This window comes from Pleurodeles waltl, chromosome 4_2 (genome assembly GCF_031143425.1).
Source record: "Pleurodeles waltl isolate 20211129_DDA chromosome 4_2, aPleWal1.hap1.20221129, whole genome shotgun sequence".
NCBI classification, from domain to species: domain Eukaryota; kingdom Metazoa; phylum Chordata; class Amphibia; order Caudata; family Salamandridae; genus Pleurodeles; species Pleurodeles waltl.
In genome coordinates this window covers 515,780,319-515,803,294 of record NC_090443.1, presented here as the reverse complement: position 1 = coordinate 515,803,294, position 22,976 = coordinate 515,780,319, and the positions used below count along the sequence as shown (strand labels likewise).

Sequence of the window (22,976 nt, the reverse complement as noted above, 5' to 3'; positions counted from 1 at the left end):
TGGTGGTGCCTGACGTAGTCGGTAGTATCAGTGCCCAGATCACAGTGTGCTCCGAAGAGAGTATTGTGTCTTGTACATCATGCAATATTTAGTCCTATGTTGGCACAGTGTAATGCGGTAGCGTATATTCTGGGGTGTCTGACCTACTAACCTTGGCTAAGTCAGATAGTATGGCATCCCAGGGAGACACTATTGGGTATTTTTGGAGCCTTAATATCTCTTCCCTGTGCAATGCTACACTCTACCCAGGCACATGTGAGAAAGGATCTGTGGCAGGCTTTCAGTGCTGGGGTCTCTATGTGATTTCAAACATATCGTTATAAGACGTTTGGCTACTATGAAGCTCAAAACAAAGAAACGAGTAGTGGCTTTCTGTGTTTTCGACCTGGAGTATAAATCTAAAAGGCAAGTGTGTAGATCAGGCCGCTCGGTCCATTCCGATAGGAAGGACGTTACACCTAGCCAGTAGGTTCGTAATCGCAGGCATTGCCATAGCATGTGAAGCAAGTCAGCGTCCACATGTTGACTATGGGGACATGTGGCGTCTGTCCGATGAAAGTTGCAGATCATTTTGACCTGGGTAAGGTATGCTCTATGTGTGATATAGAGTTGTATCTTTTTTAAATGGGCATTGCGGGGGACATGTCAGTCCTTCTATCATTGCAGCCCTTACCTTATCTGAGCAAGGCCTGGTTAAGTCAGTTTCCATCTCTGGCATAAATTTATTAGTGACAGGGCAGTGTGTATACGTAATGCGCCTGCAAACCAGCATATGAGGTAATGCCCTGAGCCCATCACGTGTATGTATTGCATCAGGAGATGTGTAGCGGGTTCAGTCTTCAGGTTGTCCCAACCATTAGACACATAAGTTAGCAATGAGTTATATAATAAAAATTGTGCAGGGATGAGCCTGTCATCCTCCACAAGCTGGGCGTTTGGGAGAAGTATTCCGTCTTAGTACAGGTCACAGAGGGTATGTATTGCATTAGCGTGCCACATGGTTAGGTCTGCTGCAGTTGTGGAGGTGACACGGGGGGTACCAAGGAGAGGCAGCACTGGTGCATAAGGAGTTAAGTTCACGTAATGAAAGGCATTGGCGGTAGCATCAGTAATCAACAGATAATAAAAGCGGTTTGGGCACCCTTGCTTTGTTGAGTGGGCGGAATAGGTTGGGGAGGGCAGCCAGTGTCCAAGCTGGAAGGGTTGTGGCCATGTCTACCAGTTGTCAGCTAGTGAACCATCTGGTCACCCAACAGATTTGGGCGACAAGGTAATAGTGTTCGAGGTGTGGAACTGTGAGGCCACCCTGGTTAGCTGGTGCGTACAGCTTCTGCAATGCTATTCTGAAGCAGGAAGTTTTCAAGATCAACTGCCTTGTGCATTGTTCAAAGGAACGGAAGAATGATGCCGGGTTGTATACAGGTAGGTTAGTGAAATAGTGTAAGAAGCAAGACAATGCTACCATTTTCAGGAGTGCTATGCGCTCAGGTATTGTAAATGGCAGCATGTGCCAAAAAGGCCATTTGGGAACACAAGGATGTGGCAACCCGTGTGATGTTAGCATCAAATAAGTCAGTCAGAGAATGGTATATATGTATTCCTAGGTATCATCATGGGACACCAAGGAATCCTAACGTTGCTAAAGTTAAGATGTGGATCGGGTGAGTTCGATGTGAAACAGGCATGATTTTGACCAATTAGCCCGCAGCACCGACAGTGATGCAAAATGCTCTATAGTTGGCCCCTGGGTGACGGAATGGCATGCGCATTGCAAGAGTAAAGTAATATGTCTTCGGCTTAGGGTAAAATAATGTGTTTGCCATCTCCTAGTGGTATGCCCCAGAGTTCTCTGGAGTGTCACCTCAAGTGGTTTGATGGTTAGAGAGAACAAGAGAGGTGACAATGGGCAGTCCTGTCTGGTACCTCTGTGAATCGGAATGGGGTCCAAAATCAGAGTGCTAGTTTTTTTTACACAAACTATCGTTTGGGTATATAACGCTTGTATTAAACGTAAAAAACAGCCTTCAATGGCATAGCACAGAACCGTAAAAAACAAGAAGGACCACTGCGGTGATTTGAAGGCTTTTTTGAGGTCTACGACCAAACAACCAGTGTTGGCTCAACATGACTGTGAGTACACCAAAGACGGGACCAAAGGGGCCAGTCTAGCCCTAAGGATTTTGGCTAGGATTTTATCATTCTTGTTGAGTAGGGCAAGTGGCCAATAGGTTTCCATTAGTGTGGGGTCTTTGCCAGGTTTCGGGAGGGAAATGAGGAGTGCTTCTTTTGGAGAGATGGGAAGGCGACTGGCAGAGATAGTGCCTGGGTATATTTAGTAACTGTGTGGTCAAGAAGGGTGTGAGACCTGGCGTCCTTGGCGTGGCCTCCCCTAACTTTTTGCCTCTGCTTCCCGTGTTGCTGATGTGAGCTGTTTTTGTTACTCTAGGCACTTTACCACTGCTGACCAGTGCTAAAGTGCAAGTGTTCTGTATGTGAAATTGTATGTGTAATTGTCTTTTCTATGTTTGGCATATTTGATTTACTAGTAAGTCCCTAGTAAAGTGCACTAGAGGTCCCAAGGGCCTGTAAATCAAATCCTACTAGTGGGCCTGCAGCACTGAATTTGCCATCCAAATTGAGTAGCCATGTAAACGTGTCTCAGACCTGCCCTTGCAGTGTCTGTGTGCAGTCTTGCACTGCCAACTAGACTTGGCAAGTGTACCCACTTGCCAAGCCTACACCTTCCCTTTTTATACATTTAAGGCACCCCTAAGGTAGGCCCTAGGAAGCCACATGAGCAGGGTGCAGTGTATGTTAAAGGTGGAACATGTACTGAAGTGTTTAACATGTCCTAACAGTGAAATACTGCCAAATATGTTTTTCACTTTTGCAAGGCCTGTCTCTCTCATAGGTTAACATGGGGGCTGCCTTTAAATATCCTTAAAGTGTAGTTTCCCTTTGAGAGCAGATAGAAATATGGAGTTTGGGGTCTCTGAACTCACATTTTAAAAATACATCTGTTAGTGAAGTTGGTTTTTAGATTGTTAGTTTGAAAATGCCACTTTTAAAAAGTAGTCATTTTCATGCTTGAACCGTTCTGTGACTCTGTTTGTGGATTCCCTGTCTGGGTCAGACTGACAGTTGGGCTGTTTGTGAATCTCCTCTTGACAGTGACACAAAGGGAGATGGGTGTAGCCTGCATATCCTGATGAGCCATCTGGGCTAGAGTGGAGGGAGGATTGATCACTTGCATCTGAATGGGCTGTGCCTGCCCTCGCACAATGCAGTCTCCAACCCCCTGGTGTGTGTCTGGGCCTGGCCTGGGCAAGGCAGGATCCTGTAAACAACAGAGACTTTTTCTTTGAAGTTGGGCAACTTCAAAGGCAGAAATGGGTATAAGTAGTAGACCCAAAACCCCAGACTTTAGATTTCTTCAAGATTTTGTTCTGGAACCAAGAAGAACCTCTGTCAAGGAGAAGAGCTGAAGAGCTGAGCAAAAGTGCTGAAACTCCTGCCCTGCGAAGTGGTGCCCTATCCAGTTCATGGGCCCTTGAAAGGTGAAGTTGGCAGAACCAAGATTGAAAGCCACACACTGAACACTGCATGGGAACATTTTCGACGCAACACCTGCAAAGTGGCTGATAAACAACACGCCACCCGATTCGCGGCTAGAATCGACGCTCCACCTGCATTGTGACTGGGAGATCAATGTGTTGTTGCTGGAGAAAGGACGCAACACCCGCTTGCGGCTGCTGATAACGACGTAAACACCACGCAATGCGGCTTTCCAGCACCATGCGACCGTATTTCACACGAATCGTCGCTGGGCGTCAAAGTCATTGTGAACCTGCGTGTGTCTGAGGTGCCCTGACCGGAAATCTACAGATCGCTCTCTTTCAAGGGAGAAAATACGACGCATTGCCAATCCGACTTGAGAAGAAACAACGCACAGCCTCACTTGTGAATAAGGAATCGACGCATCATTGACTTTTCCGATGCACACTCACCTGTGCGGCTTTAGTTTTTATGCAAACCAGTTACTTTGCGTAGCCTCAACTTTTCCATTGTTTTCTAGAGTAAGACTCTTATTCTTTTGAAAATTCATATCTTGACTTGTGTATGTTGGATTTTCGTCATTTTGGTCATGTATGATTTTGATAAATATTGCCTATTTTTCTAAACTGGTGTGGTGTCCATATTGTAGAGTTTTCACTCTATTGTTTTGTGTGTTGGTACAAATACTTTACACACTGACTTCTGAGTTAAGCCTTTCTGCTCGTACTATGCTACCAACAGGGTGAGCAGGGGTTAACCAGGTGCGTTTCTCCTTTGCCTTGACTAGAGTGAGGTTCCTTGCTTGGACAGACTGCAAACTGACTGCCAACCAAAGACTCCATTTCTAACAAGGGGGCATAAGTTTTATAAAATTCAGGGGAGTCCATCTGGGCCAGGCATTTTATTGAAGGCAAGCGGCCATATTGCATCCTGAATTTCATGTTGTGTGATAGGTTTGGTAAGCTCATCACATTGGTCAGAGGTAATGTAATCTCTGAGAAGAATTGATGGAAGTCAGCAGAAGGTGCGGTAGAGACCAAGCAGTATAGTTGCCTATAGTGGATGGTTATATTATGTATTTCAAGCTGGGTGTAAACTATTGTATCTTGGGCGGATTCTAATGCAGCTTTCAGGCGATGGGATGCTTATTGCCTAATTAGCCATGCCAGTAGGCAGCCAGATTTGGCTGCGTGTGTGCGGGCCCAGGGAGCAACATAATTGAAGCAATGCAGCCTTTATAACAAGGAGAAATGTTCTCATCTGGGCGCTGCATTTGGATGGTGTATAGACTGGTTCTTAAGTCACAGGAGTGTGCATTCAAGTTTCAGGGTGTCTCTATCGCTTTGCGCATAGACCATTGTATCCCTAGTCAGTGCCCTCTTACTGTAACCTTAAAGGCGTCCCATTCTATGGATGCCGTGTCAGTGTTAGTGTCAAAGTAGTTGGAGACTGCTGTGTCAAGTGAGACCCTGAATGGCAGGTCTTTCAGTAATGAGGGTTGTAATCGCCATTAGGGAGTAGGGTTAGGGTGTGCATTCTAGGCTAGGTGCAGGAGTTGAGGGTTATGGTCCGAGTCAGTGCGACTTAGGTACTCTGTGTGGTAGACAGTTAGGAGTAATTGATTCAGAGTAGAGTAAAAGGAGTATATCTTCATGCTGGGGTTGCAGTGCCGCCAAATGTCAACTAGTGACCAATGGCGGAGCCAGTTGCCTAATGCTAATGCATTGTATGTAACAGGTGTTTTTGGCAAAGGGGGGAAGGAGCGGTCCAGGATGGTGTCTAGTACACTGTTGAAATCTCCCCCTATCTGCCAGGGAGCCCCCCACCCCTGCCACTGAGATAGCACTCCTGAAAGGGTATTTAAAAAGTTGGCTTGGTCAGAATTAGGGTTGTATATCAAACCAAGGAGGATGTGACTGCCGTCTAGTCCGCCTCAGACAATAACTTATCTACCCTCCCTGTCTACTGCGGTGCCATCTGGTACAAAGGGGGCACCTGGTCTGACCCATAGTAATACACCTCTAGTGTAAGTAGTGGCATACACCTGACCCCGCCATTGTCTCTGTAGTCTGGAGGCCTCTGTTTGTGATAGATGTGTTTCTTGTAGCAAGGCTACGTTTACAGAATGGCACTTGAGGATCGAGTAGCGCCATGAGGGAGTATGCATACCCCTCACACTCAGCAAAATGATACTAAGGGGCGGCATATGTGCAATGTGTGGGGCTTCTTCGGGGGATCATCTAGTAGGGGATTATCTAGGCACTGATGGGTGAAGTTAGAAGTGTCCGGAAGTGGGCAGGAGTTGCCAGCATATGCATCAAATGAAAAGACTTATAGCATATCATAAACAAATCATGAATACCAAAAGAGTGGAGGGACAACAGGCATCCGCCCAAACAACATATGTGGTGATGTTTATGTAACTTGCTTTAGGAGAAAGTTGCAGAAGGTAGGGCGTACGCTTCTTTGTCCAGATAAAATTGTGTTAAATAGGCAGTTTTGGGACATTGAGCCTAGTTAATGCAGTCGTATCAAAGGATACAGAGTTATAATTTGGAGCCCTTCCGTTGTGGGTAGTATATTAGTGGATGAATGGTGGCAGGGTTCGTCTGGAGGCGAGTTAGTTGCTGTCAAAGACAGCATAGCATTATTAACTAATCACATTCATATGATATCGTCTGCTATCTGCACCGTCACTTCAGGAGGGGCTACAGATTCTGCACCAGATGGTAGAGGAATCGCCGTCGCTCTGTGACTTAGAGGATCCAATTTCCTGGTCAGAGTTCTGCTCTGTTTCATGCAGTGTGGTAGCCAGTTGTAAGGCCCGCAGCCCCTCCTGTATGACTTGCTTTAGGTCAGGCGAGGATTGTAGGTGTGTCACTTGAGTAAAGCGAGATTGATGCCCCTTATGGCAGATTGTAGACGATTCAGTAGGTGATTGGATCCAGCGTTCGTGACGAGCCAGCGACACAGGGACAATTGGACCCCAGCCATTCCCATGCAGCTTCTACGGGGTGTCAAATGGGTTTTTCCCTTGGTAGCCAATTTCAACCGTGCTGGGAAGAGGAGTGAGTATCGGATGTCTAACATGCGAAGATGTTGTTTGACTGCCATAAAGGAATTCTGTTGCTTTTGCACCGATACAGTGTAATCTGGGAAAATAACATAACTTGGGAGTTCTCCACTATAATGTTTTGGAGCTTCCAAGTTTCATGCAAGATGGAGTCGCTTTCGCAGTAATGCAATAGACGGAAGATGAAGGACGTGGTACGCTCCTGGTGGTGGCCTCCGTGTTGGAACACAGTAGGCGTGCTCCACTGAGAAGATCTGGGATAACGCCTCTGGCGGTAGAAGGTCTTGTATCCTTTTTTCTACAAATGTCACCGCAGATGCGCCTTCCGCCAGGTCTGCAAATCACACGTTGTTTCTCCGCAAGCGGCATTCCGCCTCTTCAGCTTGGTGCTGCAGTACGCAAACACGATCTGTCAGGAAGCGCAGTGTTACTTGTAGTTCCTTGATTGTAGTTCAGAGAGGTGTTCTTCGCAAGCAGCCTTCCACGTCTTCAGCTAGGCGCTCCAGAACCCGAACACGATCTGTCAGGCAGCGCAGTGTTACTTGTAGTTCCTTGGTTGTTCATTGTGGTTCAGAGAGAAGGTGTTCGGTATATTTGACTTTGTCCGCTAGTTTCCTTCAGATGATCCATGTGTAGTAGTTTGAGATCAGCTGTGATATGGTCTATTTTACTTTCCAAGGACGTGCCTGTGTTTGCCAATGAAGCGGTAAGTTTTTCCACTGCCAGTGGACAGAAGAGGGGAGCTCAGATGCACCATGTGTTCTGGTACGAAGGCGTCCCATTGTGTCACCGCGTCAGAATGGGTTCAATAATAGATGTTCTCTTCCTTATTCTTTTTACAGGGAGGGCCCACTTGCTGGCACCCGTCTAGAGCGTGGTAGCACGAGCAGCCACACCTATGCAGGAAGAAACGGAGGTTGCCCCCAGTGGTGACTATATATGTTAAAATAAAGTCCAGCCAGTTCAGCAGCGGAGGAGTTGTATTTGCTTTTGGTGGGTGGGGGGGTTAATTCAGCAAGTGTTGACATGCCCTTATAAGCTGTTGGCAGCGTTTCAATACTTGAACGTAGTGACAATGAGATGGCAGGTCTTAACCCCGCTAAGGCTTTGTGAAAGTGGGGTTCCTGGAGGAGAAATGTATTCCAAGGTGCACTATGTGTAAGCAGCAGTGGGGCAGCGCGGGGCTGTTACCTCAAGGAATTCAGGCATAGAGTTGAGGTCCAATACACTGGAGGGGAGTAAATAGTCACTTGAAAGTATAGTAGCTGTGCACTTACTGTAGTGTCCTGTACTTCGGCTTAAATTCAGATCATGCCTCAACAACTGCAGGTTCTTTGGCTAGGACGGTTGCAGGGGAGCCTTTGCCATGTGGTATGAGTCATGCAGGCTTCTCTCAGTTGGTCAGGTTATGGAGGACCCCAGCTTCGTTCTCCCACTGCATGTTCTGCAGGCATGTAAACAAAGATGGTCTCCCGCAGCCCCCAGCCACGGGCAGTCCAGCGGGATGGGGATACTGGTGGGGGGAGGCACCTTCTTATTTCTTTCACCACGGGGCCTCTAGTACCTCGTGTTCGCTGCTCCGTTCCCGCCCCCATCTGTGGCCATGCTGCGCTGGCTGCAAGGACGCCAAATGAGGAGCGTCAACTCACCGCAGTTCCTGAGTCCGTTTCAGTGGAGTCTTGGTTGCGCATGGCGCGATGATTTCCACTCTGGGCTAGTGTTGCTAGACATGGCCTACATTGGGAGGATAACAAGCGCCGCTCAGGATAACTGGCTGTTTGGCGGGGATAGGTGTCGGAGCTCACTCGGGACACCTTCGCCATCTTAGCCGCGCAAGCCTTTGCCTGCAAACTTTATCATTGATGTATTTTATTTTGTTAGGGATTCACAGGGTTAGATAAAGCAGCCAAAATATAGTGACAAAGTTTCAAGAACAAATTGGTATCCAGTCGCAGTTGGGTGGCCTGGAGGTTATACACTATTTTTTTGAACCCTTGGAAGATAATGATTAATGCAGTTAAAGGGATGTGATGAATATACTAAAATTCCTTTTCACTGATACAGCTCAATGTTGGTTCACATCCTGCGTTTGTGAATGACATTTCTTTTAGGTATATGTAGTAAAGAGGCGGTAATGTTTTTACTTAAGTACCTTAAAAAGTCATCTTATTTCTGCTAATATTTAATTTCCTGACTAGTTATGGATCCTTTTTGTAGGCATAACAGATCCCAGGTTAAGAACCACCGTTCTAAGCTATTTAGTGCCTAATTCTTAGACTAATTCACAATGTTGACACTAGGCTACCCTGGCATCGCACAGCTAAAGGAAGTATTTTAGTCAATATGCAGTTGTAATGGGGTTCAGGTAAGAACTCTGAAATAGACAAAGGAGTATAAAAATTGGTCGAATCCATTTAATATTAAAACAACCAGAACTGTGTGTATGACAGTGTAGAAAAGGTAGTACAAACACAGCCGGTACTTCACTCTAGGAAGGCACAGATGCTCTACATTTCTCAGAATTTCCGAATCTGGTAAGTTTTGTTGAAGGTTCCTGCAGAATCCTGGATTCACTTGACTGGTCATTCTTAGTAAAGCATATGTTATAGTGCATGTTTAATGGATGGGCTCCACTCTATAGACAGGAACACATTGTTCTATTATACTTGATTTTCCAAATTGCTTTGTTGTTTCAAGTTAGGACTAACATCATCATGATTGCATATCTTATGTGTGAGTTACCTAAGTTATGTAATGCTGTGCTTGCCCCTTATGAGACTGTTTCAGTTTAATCAAGGTTTACTTACACGGCAAGCAGTCTTCAAAGCCCTTTCCTTGTGTCCCTTAGTCATACTTGTATTTGCTTGTGTTGCATTTATATTTTTATGTTCTCTGAGTGTTAACATTTGGAAATAAAAGTTTTGGAACTAAAATAATCTATTTATCTTTGGATACAGTGGAATCTGAATTAAAAAATATTTTTGGACAACATATTACAATTGGAACTGCCTGGGCATTCCTGAGAGTCATGAGAGTGAAAACTGAGTTCCAGAAATGCTCACGCTAAAACAGTGTTCTCTTACTGAACCTAGTGACTCATTTGTACTTCAAAATAATCATTTGTGACTGGAAAAACAGGAGATCGCACACATCATTTCTGGTGCTCATGGAGAATACAATATATATGTGTATATATATATCTATATATCTCTATCCCCACAAATTCTCCTCCGAGCAGTTAACATTTGGAGGGTGGGGGGTTGGGGGTATCGCAGAAAGAACCAGCAGCGCCACCAAGTCTAAAGTTCATATATCTATTTCAAATTAAACCATAAAGTGCTGGGTGTCAGGAAAAAATGGCAATGCATTTCGTCCAGAGCCTTTGACTGGCCACAAAGCCGAACAATTCCAGAGTGTAAATAAACAGTGGCGGTCATCCCACCACCAATTAGAAAACAGCTAACACTAGACCGCTAACCTTTCACTAATTCGGTTTCCAAATGAATGCAATTACATTTGTGTACACTAAGATACTATAAACATATGGGCATCCTGATTCTGGAAGAGAGAAACAAACTAGAAAATAAAATCATAAATTACCCAATCCCCACATGATTATAAATTATGTTCATTCCCTATATCAATCTTTTTTTTAAATGGCATTACTCATAAGGGGGAACAGCATAATAAGCTAATTATTGGTAAAGTACACATTTCATCATTACCAAGCCCAATGCCTGAAATTATGAACATATCGACATGGTGACAACAGGAGCAGTGCTAAATGGGGGCAGGGTGGCGCGTGGGTTGGTTGCGGGGGGAATTAATAAAAAATAAAACAAAAACTTAGTATCGTTGACGCCGTCACCATCGCGCTGCTCCTCTCTTGCACAGACAGGCTGGAGGCACAGGCTCCCAGCCTGCCCCGTGGCCATCCTCACGCTGCTCAGAGCATCGTGCAGACTTGGGAGCCTGTGCATGCTCTCTCCAGCTATCAACACAGTGCTAGGCTGGAGAGAGCCTACTGTGCATGCGCGTATGGCCAGCCTGAGACGGCCGCCCAAACATACATGCGCAGTGAGGGGGCAGTTCTGTGCTCTCCCCTCAGTGCTGGTCACAGCCTGTGGCCTGCCCCTGTTACCAAAAAACAATAATAAACATATTTTAATATTGTTTTTTTGGTAAAAGGCTTGCAGCTGCTGCTGCTGGCAGCGGTCGACCCTAGCAGGGGAGCCGTGCCTGGTTGATAATTCAAGGAAAAATAAACAATTGCAAACTGAATCATGGTAAAGTACCCATCAACATGTGTGATTCTCAATTCTATGCATTCCTAGCGTCAATACGCTTTTCACAATGGCATTTTTCACAAAAGGAAGCTGTATAGTAGGCTGATAATTGATAAAGTATCCAATTCCTCATAACCATTTTCTCACGTAAAGTAGGGTCCTTCTATAGTCACTGAAAAAGACAGAGGTTACATGAATGTTACAGCTAGATTCTGAATTTACTCGTACAAAGCCATAGAAATTCAGCAGTTACAGTTACCTGAACTAACTATAACTTGCACCCCTGTACTCCACTGCTTATGACTTCACATATTACATCACTGATTACATTTCCCCTTGTTGACATTTTTTTTTACTAGAAATACCAAAAACAATTTTAGAAATTTACATAAAACTTTAAAAAATAGTTCTAGAAACGAAAAAAAATGTTTTTTCAGAACTGCCTTTCACAGTTAAAAGAAAAATATGAGTGCTGTGTGAGTAAGTGCATTAATGCATGTATGGCAAGTGAGTAAGTGAATGAGTGCAGTATGGATGATTGAATGATTGCATAGATGCAAGTGTATGTAGGTGATTCAGTCATGAGTCCATGAATGGGTGAGTAAGTGCTGTATGGGTGATTGACTGAGTGCATGGATGGGTGAGTGAATGAATGTATGAATGGTGTATGGATGACAATGAATCTTTGAGTGGTGTATACGTGAGTGAGTGGGTGCATGCATGTTATATGGGTTATTGATTGTGTGTATGAGTTTATTTATGGATGAGTGACCGAGTGCATGAGTGGTGCATGGGACAATGACCGAGTGCATGAGTCCGTGTATGGATGAATGAGTAAGTGCATGAGTGTAAGTGTGAGTGGTGCATGGATGAGTGAGTGCATTAGTTCTGTATGGGTGAATGAATGAATGTATGATGTAGGAGGCTGGCTCTTTGTATAGTGTATGAAAATGATGTGCACTGTGCAGAGTCCATGCAACTCCACTTTGGTATCTAGGGGTAAAAAACAGACCACCTAATGCTCTGTTTTTCTAGTAGTGTGGGCAGCAGTTAAGCTTATCTAGGAGATGTTCTAAGCATTTGTTGTACTCACAGTATCAGTAAATGAAGACACACACTTGGAAGAATAAATCAAGACCACTTAACAAAACATTCTTTAGATTCTTATGAATTTTGTAAGACCAAAATCGTTGTTCAAAGTTTAGTAAATGTACTGTTTTTGTGCGTAATTACGCACCATGGGAATCAATGGGAAAAACTTTAAAAACGCATATAAAATCAGGCAATGTTCTCATAAGTCTCTCCTTCTGTTTTTAGGTTGAGGTCGTGGAGAGGTCCAATGGTCCAGCCTGAAAAGTTCAGGCGGTTCCCGGTTCGAGCGGGAGGAGTGGCCGAAGGTCTTAGAGCTGGCGCACAAAGGAGAAGGGGGCCACTTGGAAACATACTGCACAGAGGGACTTAAAGGTAAGTCCACAAGGTCACCTTGGAGGGGGAGGTCGCACAGGTTTTGGGACCATGAGGGCACAGCTGTTTTATCGGTGCGGGTCCAGGGACGCCGGGTGCAGCACAGATAAGTCAGCAAAGTGTGTGCCTTGGAGTCTTCGTGGTCAGGGGCAGGCAGCTTTGACAGTGGATTGCAGGTCAGCAGGGCCACTCAGGGGGTGGATCTCAGTTGTCCTGAAGTCCCTAGACTGGTGCTTACTCCTGTGCTTTTGGGAGTCCGGAGTGGACTCTTCTTCTGGGTGTCTGACGTTGGGGGTCCAGTACCCTTGGTACTGGTATGCCACAGGACTAGAAAGTCGTAGTGCCACCAAACTTGGCACGGGCGCAGGTCTGGTCCTCTGGAGATGTTGTACAGATTTTGGCTTAACTGCTGGGTCCAGGTCGTTGGTCAGCTGTAGGTCAGCAAACCAGACAACACGCGTTCCTTGCCTGCAGGGTGCAGGACAGTGATACCTTCACTCTGAGGGAGGTTCTTGGTGATTTTTAGAAGGCTGGAGTTGCTCTGGGGTTTTGTAGAATCCTTCCGTGTTCCAGGCGACAGCTCAGCATCGATGGTCTAGTCCTTGGAGGCAGAGATCAGATTTCAAAGGCAGCAAAACCTTTGAAGCTGACAGCTGACAGGGTGCCTGCCTGGGGGAGGAGGTGTGACACCTCCGTCCAGGAAAGGCTTTGTCTTCTGGCTCCTGAGAACAAAGGCTCTCTTGCCAGGAGTCCAGAATCGTGTCTGATGGTGGCAGGCTGGTTAAGACGCATCAACAATCATGCCAAGGCTGTTGCAGGTGGCACCTCTAAGGTGCCCTCTGGGTACATTTTATAATAAATCTCACACTAGCACCATTGTGGATTTATTATTCTGAGTTGTTTGATTCCAAACACCCAGGGTTCAGTGAGGCCATCATGTAGCTGGGGAATTGGTAGTGACCATTGTTCAGTACATGCGTTTGCCATGGCTTCCCTGTACACTTACTATGTCTAAGAATTGGCAAAGACACAGTAGGTGCGCTTGCACATATGCCCTCACATGCATTATAGTGAACCCTGCTTTTGGGGCTGTGAGGCCTGCCGGTGGGGTGACTTACCTATATTGCATGCAGTGTTAGTGGACATGGCACTCATGGTGAGTGCCATGTGGAGTTTGCAAATTTGTGTACACCTTGTCATGCAATGGCTGTTTGCATGAGGCTGGTGTGGGGCCTCTCAGAGTGGCACAGTTGGTGCTGCAGCTTTGTGGGTTCCTCTTCAGTACCCATGCCCTAGGTACCTTGGGTACCATTTGATAGGGACTTACAAGGGTGGCTGAAGTGCCAATCACAGTACAGTTTTGGGGAAAGAAATCTGACCCTGGGAACCTGTTTAGCAGGGGCCTAGGGCACTTACAGCTCGAAACCACATCATGTTCCAGGCAAAACGTGAGGGGCTTCCTGTGTAAAAGAGGCACTTTCTCACATATGAGTGGTGTATGGGTGATTGAGTGAGTGCAAATGTGCATGTATATGTGACTAAGTGAGTGCACAAGTTGTGTAGGGAGACTGTGTGTATGAGTGCATGTATGGAGAAGTGAGTGCCATATTGCACATTGAATGAGTGCATCAGTGCATGTATGGGTGAGTGAGTGAGTGCATGAGTGTCAGTTAGTGAGTGTGTGTGGCATGGGTGAGTGCATGAGTGCTGTATGGTTGACTGAAAGAATGGATGAGTGGTGTATGGGTGATTGAGTGAGAGTATGGTTGAATGAGTGAGTGCATGACTGGTGTATTGGTGACTGCCTGAGTTCATGATTGCATGTATGGATAAGTGAGTGAGTGCATGAGTGGTGTGTGGGTGAGTGAATCAATGAGGTGTATATGAGTGAGTGAATGAATGTATGAGTGGTGTGTGAGTGCACAACTGATGCATGTGTGACTGTGCATGAGTGCTTGTATTGATAAGTGAGTGACTTCATGAGTGGTGTATGGGAGGTTGACTTAGTGCATGAGTCTGTGTATATGTGAGTGGGTGCATGAGTGTGTCTATTAGTGACTGAGTGGTGTATTGGTGGCTGAGTGTTGTATTGGTGACTGAATGAATGAATGAGTGGTGTATGGGTGATAGAGTGAATTCCTGAGTATATGTTTGAATGAGTCACTAAGTGCAAGACTGATATGTGGGTGACTTTGTGACTATATGATTGCGCATATGGATAACTGAGTGAGTGTGTAAGTGGTGTAAGGTATATTGACTTAGGGGGTTATTACAACTTTGGAGGAGGTGTTAATCCGTCCCAAATGTGACGGATATACCACCAGCCGTATTACGAGTTCCATAGGATATAATGGACTCGTAATACGGCTGGTGGTATATCCGTCACTTTACTGTCACTTTTGGGACGGATTAACACCTCCTCCAAAGTTGTAATAACCCCCTTAGTGCGTGTATGAGTAAGTGAGTGTAGAAGTTGTGGTTGGGTGACTGGCTGAGTGCATGAGTGGTGTTTGGGTGATTGACCAAGTACATGAGTGCGTGTATGGGTGATTGATTGGTTCTATGAGTGGTGTATGGTTTATTGAGTGCATGAGTAGTGTATGGGTGACTATGTGAGTGTATTAGCGGTCTGTGGGTGAGTGAATGAGTGCATGAGCTGTGAATGGGTGACAGGGTGCAATTGTGTGTGCATGGGTGAGAGAGTGCATGAGTTGTGCATGGATGAGTGTATGAATTTGAGTGGTGTATCGGTGAGTGAATGAATGTATGAGTTGCGTGTGGCTAATTGAGAGTGCACGAATGGTGCATAAGTGACTGCGTATGAGTGTATGTATGGATGAGTGAGTGTATGGGTGATTGAGTGCATGAGCACATCTATGGGTGAGTGCATGACCATGTCCGAGTGAGTGATTGTGCGAGTGGCGCATGGGTGAGTGAGTGCATGAATGCTGTATGGGAGATTGAATGTATGAGTGGTATATATGTGATTTAGTGAGTGCATATGTGCATGCTTGAGTGAGTGAGTGCATGACTGGTGTGTGGTTGACTAAGTGTATAATTGCATATCTGGATAAGTGAGAGTATGAGTGGTGTATGGGTGAGTGAATGAATGAGTGGTGTATGACTGAGTGAATAAATGTATGAGTGGCGTATGGGTGAATGAGCGCATGAATAGCGCTTGGGTGACTGAATGTGTGTAAAAGTGCATATATGGATTAGTGAGTGACTGTGAGTGGTTGTGTGAGTGAGAGGGTACATGAGTGGCTGTATGAGTAAGGTAGTGCCTGAGTGAGTAGCTGTTTACTTCAGTGAGTGGCTGTATGGCAGAATGAGGGGTATTGTGAGTGGGTATATGGTTGAATGAGTTCTAGTGTGAGTTACTTTATGGGTGAGTTTGTGGGTGAGTGGCTGTATATGTAACTGAGAGGGTGTTAAAGTGGATTATGATGGAGTTGTAGGTATGCAAGTTTCTCTGTCACAGACTGACTCTTTCTGTGGGAGGCTGCATGGGTAAATGATAGGTTGAGTGAAGGTCTGCCTGAACAAGTTCTTGAATGATTGAACAAGTGGCTGTAGGAGTACCTGTAAATTGGTTATATTAAGCAGAAAATTTAAATAGCATATAGACAGAGGAAACTCTTGGAATGGTATGGCAAGAGTAGTTTAAATAAAAAAGACACTCTTCATGGATATCTCTAACCAATATGTCTTCAATTGAAGAAATGTTTAAATGAAACACCGTTCAACTGCAGCTGCTATTAAAAAAAGTAAAAGAAGATAAAGATATAGTACTATTTAATTTTCAAAGGTACACAAATATAAGAATAGTCATAACTGGTACTGTAAGGCTGTATTACAATTAAGTAAAAATATCACTTGTTCTTTTCTCAGCTTTTATACTTCTTCACCGTAAACAATAGTTTGTATAAAGCATCTTCAAACAGTGGGGGAAAAACCACTTATTTAAAAAACAAAAAAACAAATCTGCACTGTAGATTACTACAAATAAAAGATACTATGCATCAGACTCAGTACATTTCATTAATTAGTGGCTTTGTCTCTAGTTACTACAGTAACCTAAACAACCAGATCTGAATTTTTTTCTTTAATGATTATATGTGGTACAATATCAGAAATACATTTGAAGTACTCTTCAGTTTTAGAGATCCATTTGAAAACATCATCCCTTGTTGACCAAATGATGCCTATGCTGTTGATGATCCATGCACACAAAACCCCACAGTAGTTTTTTTTCTCAGGATGTAGAAGCTTAGTTGGAGAAACATCAGAAAACTTTTTTTGTTTAAAGTTTTGAATGAATGTTATTCTTTCAACTTCCAGCTGCTGTAATTGGAGTATAACCTTCCAGTTTCAGACTTTTAATTACAGAGTGTTGTATTGACTTGTTATATTACATTCTTTCTGGAGCATTAAAAGGACTCTTGACATTTGAAGATCTTTTTAAAGACATTACCCTTAATAGGCCTAATAATATCTAAAAAAAAAACAGATGAGCTATGTAGAGGAAACACTGTGAGCAACTTAGTTAACCATAATATTTCCTTATTTCCTTATAACTTTGGTTGAAGAAAGAGAAGTTATGAGTTTGGTAGTTTGAAGGGAAGTTTTTGTTTGTATTTTAGGTTGATGCCATTGCATTTTGTCCATCCACTTTTGCTATTTAAACACACTTTAACAGAAAGAGAAAAGCCAGACTTTTATTGTGGCTTCAGAAATTAAAAACCAGAGAGTATCCTTTATCTGAGGAGGACAGTGATAATTCCTCACATGCCATAACTTCAACTAAGAGATAGAGAATTGAAGAAAAACATTCTTCAGAGCCAAAGGCAAAAGTTAGTAAAAAATCCAAACATACTGACAGTGGCCAGAAGAGGAGGTAAAAAACTGGTAGCTGAGCAGATGCAGAGAAGGCAGTCTCCTTGAGCTCTGCTCAGCTACCAATTTTTTTTTCTCACAAAATTATAGAAATAACTTCTTTCTTTAGGAATTATTACTACAACTGGACTGGACCTGTCCCATATTTCAAAGAAAAGCCTTTTTAGGCATGTGACACCTTTCAGAAGAAAGACTTCACTCAGAGGATCCTCACAAGCAATGTATTTATTGTTTATATCCGGATCATAAGATAAAAGATTGTAAAATCTGCCGAACTTTCTTTAAAAAAACTTTAACAGACAGAGAAAAGCCAGACTTTTATTGTGGCTTCAGAAATTAAAAAACAGATAATATCCTTTATCTGTGAAGGACAGTGATAATTCCTCACAGGCCATAACTTCAAGTAAGAGGTAGAGAATTGAAGAAAAACATTCTTCAGAGCCAAAGGCAAAAGCTAGTAAAAAATCCAAACATACTGACAGTGGCCAGGAGAGGAGGTACAAAGATCAACCTTCAATCTCCAAACAACTCTTACCTAAGTCTCTGCCCACTACTCCTTCACTGAAGGAAACTGTCCTTAAAGATGCCTTACAATCTGCTCCGTCGATGTTGAGAGTAAAACAACCGGATTCAGCATCTACGAAAATGGCGACGAATAAACCACCACTGATGCTCTCATCGACGGCATCGTCAACAGTAACAACAACAACTGTAACTTCTACCTTTACTTCACAAAGTTCTCCTATGATTATGGCATCGTCTCCACTGTCCTCGATGACGATTGTAACAGTGAAGGCTATCAAACACCGTTTGTCGAATGTCCCATCGACGACCATCTCTGGTTTCTTGTCGCCACACACACTGTTGTCGGCACCAGAACAATGGGGGTTATTACAACTTTGGAGGAGGTGTTAATCCATCCCAAAAGTGACGGTAAAGTGACAGATATACCACCAGCCGTATTACGAGTCCATTATATCCTATGGAACTCGTAATACGGCTGGTGGTATATCCGTCACTTTACCGTCCCTTTTGGGACGGATTAACACCTCCTCCAAAGTTGTAATAACCCCCAATATGCTTTAACCTCGTCAATGAAGTCATCTAAGCTTCCGTTGACTACTCCGTTGACGGTAACACAATCAACGGTGGCTGTCTTGTCGACGATGACTCTGTGGATGGGCCCATCAACGACCACTCCAGATCCAGGAATTACAACGACATCGTCGACAATAGCTTTACCGTCAGTGGAAGAGCACTCACTAGTGAAATCGTTGACAAGACTACATCATTCTACCATTTCACAATATGAAAGATTTCCACCACTATCGCTCATACCACTAAAAACCAGATCATCAGATTCCATAATTCTGCCTGCGCATACGTTACCAAGTAAAGTCCTGCCTTACCCACCTATTCACCTCCTCGATGAGGATGTCGACTCTGATAATGACAGACCAGTGAAATGCCAAGACTTTGATGACAACAATGAACAGTACCATGAGTATTACGGTTCAGCTGATCAAACACAACTGGAACGTACAGAATTTTACCAGAAACAATCTCTTCCTATGCCAGCATCTCTAGTAACAAATCTTCTAAGGATGCTTCAAGTCTATTACTGTAGGTTTCCATCTTCACTTCCTGCGACACCTACAGCACACGTTCCACCTTTGAGAAAACTTTTTCAAGCCACTGTTCCGTTGCCAAGGTCCACTCCATTGGTTTCCACACCGATTACCTTGAACCAAGAGGTCGCTTCTAACTTGACGCAACCCATAGTAGATGATGTGCCCTCGTCAGATGACGACAGAGAAGACGGGGAAATCAGAGACAAAATATGTGATTAAGACGAGTGGGATAACTACCTTGTTCCCACTCCCTCTACACCACAGGCAGCACCAGTGGATTCTCCACCTGGAGATATTGGGGGCTTCCACAATTTAATGGCCCGTGCAGCTAAAAGATTGGAACTGCTATAGTTAACTAAAGAAACAGATTGTTTTCTTTATGGTTTTAAAGAACAGGCAAAGAAATCTGTAAGGGCCATACCTATAGTGGACTTTATTTGGCAGGAGGGTTGAAAAGCCATGAAGAACCCAGCCACTGTGGGCCGCTCATTCTATGCCTGGAGAGAAAATATAAGGCCCCAGACAACTCACCATCTTGCCTCTTAGGTCAGCCAAAACCAGACTCAGTAGTGTCGCAAGCTGCACAGCGATGCTCAAAAAAACCCTCTGTGCCTATTTATTCTCTTCTGGACAAAGATGGGTGTAGACTGGATAGCATGGGAAAGAGAGTTTCCCCAATGGCAGCCATTACAGTTAAAGCAGCAAATTTGCTGGCCATTCTAACCCGCTATGACTGCCAAATGTGGTTGGATATAGCACCATACATTGACTTACTGCCTGAAGATGCTGAGGCAGAAGCATGTAAGATCTTACAGGAGGGTTGTCAGCAGAAATGATCGACTGTGCCATAGACTTCTCCACTACAGGTTTCAGACAATTAGCAGGATCTGTAGTGTTTGCCAGGCAGGGATGGTTAACATCCACCTCCTTCCGTCTGAAAGTCCAAACAAGAATCTTGGATATGCCATTTGATGGAGAGTCATTGTTTGACAAACATACAGATGATGCCATAAAATCAATAAAACTAGACACTGACACAGCCAGATTCTTAGGCACCCTCCAGTTCTGTAAGTAGCCTTTTCGAAGACCTAGAAGAAGTGGAAATGACTCATTTCGAGCAGGCTACCAACAATTTAGGCAGTTCAAGTCTCCACAGTACCGTCAACAATATGGACAACAGCAGCAGTGCGGATAGCCTCCTGCTGCAGCATATAAACAGCTTCCCAGAGGAAAGTTGCCTACAAGGGGCAGAGACAGTAGAATATTGTGACCTCCAATGTTTACAACTGCATCCTCACAATTTTGGATCAGAGGACGTATAGTACATAATTTCCGACAATGGTCCAGTGTAACTTTCGACAAGTGGGTTCTGGATAGCATTTGAGAGGCCACTCACTAGAATTTCTCCGAAACCCCCCAAATACCCCACCTTCAGGCCCGCCACTGCCTCGATTGAAGCAACTTTTAAAATAGTTATCCAGCATGATAAAGAAAGGAGCGATAGAGACCGTTCCAAACATCATAGAGGAATTGGATTCTAATTGTGCTTCTTTCTTGTCAAGAAGCCCTTGGGAGAATGGCATTCAATACTCGACCTTCAGAAGTTAAACAATTTTCTAAAGAAGCAAACTTTTTCTATGGTTACGCTACAGGACATATTATAACTTCTGAACAACAAATATTACATGGCGTCATTAGACCTTCATGATGTGTACTTCCATATACCAATACACCTGGCTCTCCGCAGATTCCTACATTTCCAGATAGCGGGGATCCACTTTCAATTCTGAGTGTTACCATTCGGGCTAAAATCTGCCCCGAGAATTTTCACAAAGATGTTGGCCCCGGTGGCCGCTCATCTCAGGCAACAGGAGATCCACGTATTCCTGTACTTCGATGATTGGCTAATAAAAGCTCCTGCTTCAAAACAAACAACAATCTGCCTTTCATTATTCAGCAGACTAGGCCTGAACAAAAAAATGATCAAAAGTCACAGCTGAAACCAACAACAAGGTTGATTTTCTTGTGAGCCTTTCTTGACACATTGAAGAACAAGGCCTTTCCCTCCGAGAACAGACAGGCAAAGATTCACCAACTTGCAATCAAACTTTTCCAAAAGAAAGTCAGTATCTGTCCAGAAGTACAAGTCGTTCATGGGAATGATTTCCTTGTTCATTTCCTTACTCCCAAACTGGTGCTTAAGCATGAGGCCCCTTCAGCACGAACTCGACAAGCAGTGGACCCAGACACAGGGCTCGTTCAGCGATGCTATTCACATTACCCCAACTATGAAATTGGAGATATTATAGTGGGCACAACCCCTCAACCTAACAACAGGCCTCGGATACTTACAAACGCTTCCAGATTTCATCATCACAACAGATGCATCACTAGAAGGTTGGGAGAACACCTTCAGGACTTGAGGATAAGTGGAAAAGGGTCTGCAGAGGAGAGAAAACTCTATACCAACCAGCTAGAACTCAGGGCTATTGCCCTAGCATTGAAAGCTTTTCTTCCGAACATCACAGGCTCGTCGGTCCTCATTCAAACAGACAATACAACCAGTATGTTCTATCTGAACAAGCAAGGAGGAACATTTTCTCAAACGCTCTCTGCTCAAGCTCAAGGCATCTGGAACTTGGCGTTTCAACATTGCATATTCATAAAAGTGGAACATGTACCAGGCGTGCACAATCTCCTTGCCGATTCGTTAAGCAGGACCACCATTCCATATCACAAATGGGAACTAAATCAGCACAGGATATAAGAAATGCCTGTACTCTGCAAGCTGGCATCCCCAAGAAGGATCATGTGGGAATGCATTTTCGATGCAATGGTCAGAAGTATATGCCTACGCCTTTCCACTGATTCCATTGATCCCAAAGGTAATTAACGAAATGAAAAGAGAACCCTGCAGACTCCTTCGGATAGCCCCTAAGTGGCCCAGGCAGTACTGGTTCACCAAACTCCTGTTCTTAGAGCAGCCTCACTGGCAACTCAAGGTAACAGCGGATCTGTCGACAAAGAACAAGGGCCAGATATAGCATCTGGACCCAGCATTGCTACACTTATTAGCCTGGGTCCTCAATAAAATGAGTTCCCATCTCTAGTCATTCCAGCAGACTGCAGAGAAATACTGGCAAAAGCAAGAACCGAGGCAACAAACAAAACCTATAAGCTCAAGTGGAAGTGCTTCTGTCTTGAACATCCACCCACTCAAAGCACCGCCAGAGCAGATTCTTCTATACAGGGAGTGCAGAATTATTAGGCAAATGAGTATTTTGACCACATCATCCTCTTTATGCATGTTGTCTTACTCCAAGCTGTATAGGCTCGAAAGCCTACTACCAATTAAGCATATTAGGTGATGTGCATCTCTGTAATGAGAAGGGGTGTGGTCTGACATCAACACCCTATATGATTCTGCACTCCCTGTACATACTCCACTTAGCAAAATCCAAACTATCTCATTCTGCAATAAAAGTACACATGGCTGCATCACATAAGGAGATCAGACCAGCTGTTCCTAGCATACGGAGGTATCAAGAAAGGTGTCTCAGTAACAAAACTATTGTGAGCTGGATAGCTGCCACTATTCAATATTGGCATGTACAGCCTGATAAACATTTACAAGGCAGAGTAACAACCCATTCTAAAGAAACAGAAAACAGTGGCTGTGCATGAAGTTCGCACCTCCTAGACATATGTATATTGTAGTAAAACTGTAAAACCAACACAGTCAATACATTAATAACAAGTAACACAATGGGTGTCCAACGGGTAAGCATCCAGCCACCGAGAATTCAGATGGTATCATTTGAAGTTCAAATGATACTTGAAAGTTCATAAGTACACAACAGCCAACACGTGTTTTGTCAACATGACTTCCTCAAGGCAAAAGGAAAATATGTTTCCAAGTATCAAATGTTTCAAAGATGCAAATTCATCAGCACCAAAATATCCTAATGTTGCATTTCTTGAGATCATATGGTAGAAGCCAGTAAATTAATCAACAGACACGACCATGATAAGACTGTCAGAGCATGAGTATTTGTTCAAACGTCAAGTATC

At 44.1% G+C, this 22,976-nt stretch overlaps 1 protein-coding gene across 7 annotated transcripts in view; it reads left to right on the top strand.

The window, feature by feature from the left end:
- Positions 1–22,976, top strand: part of SWT1 (SWT1 RNA endoribonuclease homolog) — a 793,385-nt gene that overhangs the window by 388,244 nt on the left and 382,165 nt on the right. The window lies entirely within an intron of this gene.